We start from the raw sequence: 7,500 nt of genomic DNA on the forward strand, positions 1-7,500 counted from the left end.
GTCTTCTATTTATAATAAATGGTAAGCCTGAATCAGTTGTTGTCGTCAGATTGATTCTAGGGATAAACACTATGTCGCCAGCTCTACTACCGGTAATTATCTTGGCTTCTAATACTTTTGAACCTAATTTAATTATTAACAAACGGGTGCCATTTAGGAGGCCTGATTTAGGATTTATATTTCTAAGCAGCATGACTGACGTGTTGGCTTTCAAATGTAATGCATGTGGAGGAAGTCCGGGAGGTGTAAGTTCGTTCAAGAATTCAATCGGGTATAATTTGATGTCAGAGTCACTTTGAATGGAATCAGCACTGCGGTAAATTTGTTCAGTTGATGAGGTCAACCTGGACAGAACGGCTGCATTTATTTTGTCAACATTTTCATGGGTTGTAGTCAAAATTGCTCTCTCTGATAGATAACGTTCATCCGCAAAGTTCAGATTCAAATCATTGTATACAGCATTTATCAAGCATTCTGGGTCATTTTCAGGAAGGCATAGCGCTGTAGGTAATTTAACAGAATACTCTCCTATTTCGCTGAAAACCGGCTCTGGACCATTTCCGATGCGGAGAAGCCAATTTGCAAAACAGTTATTGTCATCAGTAACACTCATGTTCTTGTTCATGTGAAAAATGGTGACAAAATTCCAAATAATTGACTTGTTAAGTGTGACACTTAATATATCGGCATCACTTCCTTTGTTAGCAACAGGTAGAATTTGCCGAAAATCCCATCCAAGTACAACCACTTTGCCCCCAAAAGGTTTTGAACTGCCTGTTATGTCACAAAATGTCCTGCTCACACATTCAAACACACGCCTGTCCATCATAGGTGCTTCATCCCAAATTATGAGAGAACTACTCTTCAGTAACTTAGCTGTGTCTGATTGGCGACTGATGCTACAGGTGCTGTTATCCGTTATTGGAATTGGAATTTTGAACGTTGAATGTGCTGTTCTATCACCGTGCTGACAAAAGATCAAAGGTGAAAATACAAATTTAAAGAATACTGGGGATGTAGGAGCTTTCGGAATGTCTCCCCTTTACTTAACTTATGGAAAAACAAACACCCTAGCACCTTTAATAACACTTATGACTAACCTCTCGAGCTAACCCTAATAGAAAAAAACAGCTCTCGGACTGCTTTGCACTACCTTTCAATACTTAACAAATCACAATGGCGGCCGAAAATCAAAACAATGGTCAAATTAGGAAATTTTAAACTTTCACAAATCTATCAAGGTTTGTTCTAGAGTTTTTAGAATACTTCTATATGACAAACTGAATAAATAAATGCCTGACAAAATATCAACGGTGAAAATACAAATTTAAAGAATACTGGGGATGTAGGAGCTTTCGGAATGTCTCCCCTTTACTTAACTTATGGAAAAACAAACACCCTAGCACCTTTAATAACACTTATGACTAACCTCTCGAGCTTACCCTAATAGTAAAAAAAGAATCAAAATGGGACTGAAGTACCTTCATGTGATCAAGTGAATAATATCACTATGAATGCCACGATTTGCTGAAAAATGCCAACACACACATACACACACAGATGTATACACCACACACAACACACACACACAAACATATATATATACACACACACACACACACACACAAACATATCATAACAAAACTGATCACCGCTAAATCAACAACACAACGGAAGTAATAATAATACTTGGTGTCATAAATAGATGACGCAAATTGACAACTTTTTACAGTGTCAAAATTAGTTGATTTTGGGAGCCAAGTGTCGTCGGTACATATTTTATGTATTATCTGTTTGACTCAACGAACTTTCAAACTGACTTTAAATTATAAAAGGAAATCAAGTTATCTGTTTATCTATCTGTAAAAAATACATTTCTAATTTTCAAATCTTTCAGTAGAGTTGTGCGCCGTATCAATTTTTTTATTGACTCAAATAAGCACAATGTTCTCCACAATGCTATATTTTTTTAAGAAAGGATATATATATATAATATTATATATATATATATAATATAATATATTATATATATATATATATATTATCATATAATTGTACTAATAGTTATGCCATCGCATGACACAATTGAACAAAGGGATGATCAACTTTTGTACATCGGACTTCGCATCGGTTTTTATGCATCAACTCTGACCAAATATTCTAACGTGTGTTGAATATGACGTACTGATAGGTCTGTTATTTCATTACTCTGATTAATATTTATCTGTTGTTTAATCATCAATTATAGTTCATATTATTATTATTATTTATTATTATTATTATTATTATTCATCTATCATCATCATCATCATCATCATTATCATTATTATTATTATATTATTATTTATTATTATTATTATTATTATTTATTATTATTAATATTATTATTATATTTATTATTATTATTATTATTATTATTATTATTATTATTATTATCATTATCATAATTATTATTCACAAAGCCATATACTCCTCAATCCTTGTGCTAAAAACAAATCGCCCTGGGTGGTGTGTGGTCAAATGAAGGGTGGTTGTTTAAAAAGGAATGTCATATAAATTAAGCATGACATAACGATATCCGATTTCTTAACCATGTATCGGGCGGTGGTAATGATCAGGTGACACACCATGTGTAACATGGAATACATAATATATTGATCTCAATATCGGGAGGAAGACCTGTTACGTTAACCAAATTTTAAGGTTGAGTAAATTCATTTTAGCGGTTGATCATTCAATACTTAAGCTTTTTGCTCCTCCTAACAGACACTTAGATAACGACGCCTCTAGGACAGACGTCATAATGTAAACAATGACAGTGATTGGTAAACAAAGCAAACTACACAGGTTTTACCGTCTAAGTAAAATACTCACTGATCTACCGCTTGATGAATAAAAGCAACACAGAAATCTTTGTGTAAACTTAAACGTTAATAATATGATCGAGAAAATCGTGTGATCACTCGTCATCCATTTGGCGGTATGAAAACAATAACAATGATCAGAGAAAGGTCGAATTCATTCACTAAATAATTGTTAAAAAAAAACAACCAACTATGTTTGTCCGAGCACGTGTGAAGATGTGTCACAAATTCCATGTTTTGATTGGTCAAAAATCTACTGGTCAACTGTCTGCAAAGTTCACGTGTGGAGCAATCGATTAAGGGATGGGATTTATGGGTCTGAATAATACGAGTAGATTCTAATGATTTTAATTATATATCTTAATTCAATTTCGATGTCTTGACAACAATGCGTAAACGTAGGTTGATGAATAATTCTCACTCTATAATTATTAGTCTAAAGCTTAAGTTGACAACAAATCTTCTATCTAAGAATGATACTTATGGGGTTAGAATATTACACGGAATGGATGGTTTCTTGAATGAATAAGTAAATCGAGAAATAATTTGAGAAATAAATAGATAGATTGAAAAATAGATAAACAAATAAATATATAAATGAATAAGTGCCGTTGTTGTGGAGTCACGCTTTTGTCACCAAATAGTTTGGGCCTTAGCGCGACATCGGAGCGATTTTCAGATAACAGTGTCCTCACTGTTCTGTATCCAAGACGTAAAAATCGCGTGCGATGCCAAAATCACAATACAGAAAAATTAAGAGATATCCTCTAAATGTGCTAAATGTTGCTTTACACAGGACCAAAAATTACGCCACTCATACAGTCTATTTAGCGATTATTATTTTTCGGCAGACACAACGCGGTTATTGGCCAGATTCTCATAATTTAGTTTAAGAAAAAGTGAGGAGACCTCCAATTAAAAACACTGCGTGACGAATACAACGTCCTGTTATACTGGGAACGTATTTATTGGTTCCCGATGAACGTCACGCAATCCAACAGTACACATTTATAAGGCATTTCCGTACACTCATTTCCGTAAGCCTTTCAAAGGCTAAGGAGGCGAAGTGGCCGAGTGGATAAGGCATGGCACTGTGACCCAGAAAGTTCGAGTCTCGCTACAGGCACTTTCTTTTTTTTTCTTGGGTAAGAACATTAACCCTTATATTTGTTCTCTTTGGACACCATAAATGATTCATGTTGACATCAGACGTTTGATTGCTGGATTATCTATAGTCCTTCATGGAATATGGAAGGGCGTGCTTTTTTATTATTTTTATATGGTTTTTACTATTTTCAATTATTTATAACGCGCAAGGTCTGCTCCCCGAAACAAGAATGTTCTGGGTGCAATTTTATCAAGACATATAATTTATCTATTTTATATATCATTATTTTGTTAACCCATGTCACAGCTAAATCGATGCACCGTGTTTACCGTTCGACAACTCGATCATGTGTAAAAGAAAACACATATTGCTACATTCATATGGCAATAATGTTGAACTATCTACCAGAAAAAAGACTTCTTATAAGTTGTTTATGTGTGTTTACGTTACATAACAGCTGTGCTGGCACAGTTAAAGCACGCGACTTATATCGCCATCTGGACGATTTCAAATCAGGATAGTCATTGTGGTTTTTCTTTTTCTTTTTCTTTTGATTGTTTGTTTCATTGTTCCCGGCCTTGGTTTTTAGTTTTCTAGTACCTACTTTTTTGTTTTTGTTCGTGTTATCATTTGTTTGGTTTTTATTTTTGATTTTTAAAATTTTATTTTAGTTATAGTTTTTCTGGTTTGTATTTCTTTCATATTTTTTTTTTCTTTACCCTTACATTTTCTATTTATTTATCTCTCTTTTTTAAAGTTTACATTTATTTTCTGACGTATTTATATCCACTTGCAAATGATTGGAAAACTGGAATGAGTTTGAGGGATTTGGCGAAAAGGGCTTTCGGCACATAAGACTAGTATCATGTCCAAATAATAGCAGCCAAATAATGGAAGAACTGTCCATTTAACCAGTTAACTGCCGGACTCTGGAAAAAAAAACAAACTTGAGCTTTTATATAGCGCAATATCCACTAAACGTGCTCAAAGCGCTTTACAGGTCGTCCCTGACCAACAGCAACACGTAACATGTAGAACGAGACATGACACCTGTTAGGCGATATTACAATTTTGTTATTGCACGATAAAAATATGTTAGGGGCCGTTCACAAACCATGTGGACAGTGAGGGGGGGGGGGGGAGGGGGTGTGCTAAATGTCCACACCTGGTCCATAGGGGAGGGGGAGGGGGTCAGCAGGTTGTCCATGTGGACAAAGTTATTTAACAATAAATAAAAAAAAAAGGAAAAAGGAAAAGAACCATCAACAATTTTGTTTGGCACCATATAATTTAATTTGGCCCCTTTTGGAATATATTATGGCCTCAAAATTGTTTACTGCTGTAGACTACCATACAACTTAGCAGTACAATTAGCAGTTAGTACCATTGGAGTGCATTGATTTTGTTGAGAGGCTTTGTTTTCCCCATAGAATTAAACGAATGAGAATACGTACGGAGCATAAAAAGTGTCCACCAATGAAAGCATTCAGCGCCATTATATCATGGGCTGGGAATGTAACCATTACCATTCAGTCGGTCTCTTTGTCAACATAACGACACAAGAAAAACAACAAACAATATCAAAATCCACAATAAAATGGTTCAGAACTGTTGCGTATATTTATGCTTCAATAAAGCTGTCAAAAAATGAAGTTAGAGAATGTGTGTAATCGTGTATTATATAATAACCTAGACGTCTATAATGTGTTTTCCAACCACCACATCATCACTGTCACTACTACTACAACCACCATTAACACTTCATTACTACCACAACTACTACAACCACCAACACTATATCATTATCACTACCACTAGGGTACACCATCACTACATCATCATCACGACTACAACCACCACCACTCCATCATCATCATCACCACTACTACTACACCATCACTACCACCACTATTACAACAACAACCACCACATCATCATCACTACCTCTACTACTACAACCACCACCACAATATCATCACTACCACTACTACTACAACCACCAGCACCACATCATTATCACTACCACTACAACTATACCACCACCAGCACATCATCACCACTATCACTACTACTACAGCCACCACAACCACATCGTCATCACTACCACTACTATTGCAACCACCACCACCACCATATCATTATCATTACCACTACTACAACCACCATTACCACTTCATTACTACCACAACTACTACAACCACCACCACTATATCATTATCACTACCACTGCACCACCACTACATCATCATCACTACTACAACCACAACAACTCCATCATCATCACTACCACTACTACTACATCGTCACTACCACCACTATTACAACAACCACCACCACACCACCATCACTACCTCTACTACTACAACCACCACCACAATATCATCACTACCACTACTACTACAACCACCAGCACCACATCATTATCACTACCACTACAACTATACCACCACCAGCACATCATCACCACTATCACTACTACTACAGCCAGCACAACCACATCGTCATCACTACCACTACTATTGCAACCACCACCACCACCATATCATTATCATTACCACTACTACAACCACCATTACCACTTTATTACTACCACAACTACTACAACCACCACCACTATATCATTATCACTACCACTGCACCACCACTACATCATCATCACTACCACTATTACTACAACCACCACCACATCATCATCACTATCACTACTACTACAACTACAACCACCACCACCACATCATCACCAACACCACCACCATATTATTACCATTACCACTACTACTACAACCACCACAACCACATCGTCATCACGACCACTACTACTGCAACCACCACCACCACCATATCATCACCATTACAACTACTAATACAACCACCACCACCACATCATCATCACTACCACTATTACTACAACCACCACCACATCATCATCACTATCACTACTACTACAACTACAACCACCACCACCACATCATCATCAACACCACTACTACTACAATCACCAACACCACATCATCCTCACTACCACCAGTAAAAACATAACTATGACACGAAACCACTCACACACGGGGCTATACTATAATTTATCCTTTTCTCTATATAGAACAGGACAAGACAAACAAGAGCTTGACTCTCTTTACACTTAGCATTGATGTTTGTCGTCTGACGAGTTCAACTCTCGGTCGACCTGTCGATATTCCTTTTTGCCTAGGACGTAATCATTAATAGAACGTTGTGTGGTTTTGACCGTGAAGAAAACCTTAAGAAGTCACATTTATATCATTTTAGAGACATCGTTTTGAATAATTTTGAGTTAAACGAGCGAGCAGGAAGTTATTTTCTTAGATTTCATGAACGGCCGATCAGCGCTTGTTTACTATAGTAACGCGATTCCCAGCCCATGTCTCAATGGCGGATATTTTTCTCATCGAGGCCGCTGGTTGGTTAGCCAATAAGAGCACCGTACGGTTTCCATTGGGTAAATTCCTTGGTTTTCCCTTAATTCTGAATAATATTATGCACACTAGATTA

At 36.3% G+C, this 7,500-nt stretch overlaps 1 protein-coding gene across 11 annotated transcripts in view; it reads right to left on the bottom strand.

The window, feature by feature from the left end:
- Nucleotides 1–7,500, bottom strand: part of LOC144970681 (cationic amino acid transporter 4-like) — a 79,037-nt gene that overhangs the window by 23,897 nt on the left and 47,640 nt on the right. Inside the window, exon 1 of one of the 11 annotated variants that reach the window (XM_078910570.1) lies at nucleotides 3,774–3,803. The exons of the other annotated variants lie outside the window; for them this stretch is intronic. The gene's annotated coding sequence lies outside the window, so the exon portion shown is untranslated. Of the gene's footprint in view, nucleotides 1–3,773; nucleotides 3,804–7,500 lie in introns of those variants that run through there. 11 annotated transcript variants of the gene reach the window in all.

The sequence above is a fragment of the Berghia stephanieae genome, chromosome 4 (genome assembly GCF_034508935.2).
Source record: "Berghia stephanieae isolate SIO BIC M18660-M18661 chromosome 4, UCSD_Bste_1.3, whole genome shotgun sequence".
Taxonomy (NCBI): domain Eukaryota; kingdom Metazoa; phylum Mollusca; class Gastropoda; order Nudibranchia; family Aeolidiidae; genus Berghia; species Berghia stephanieae.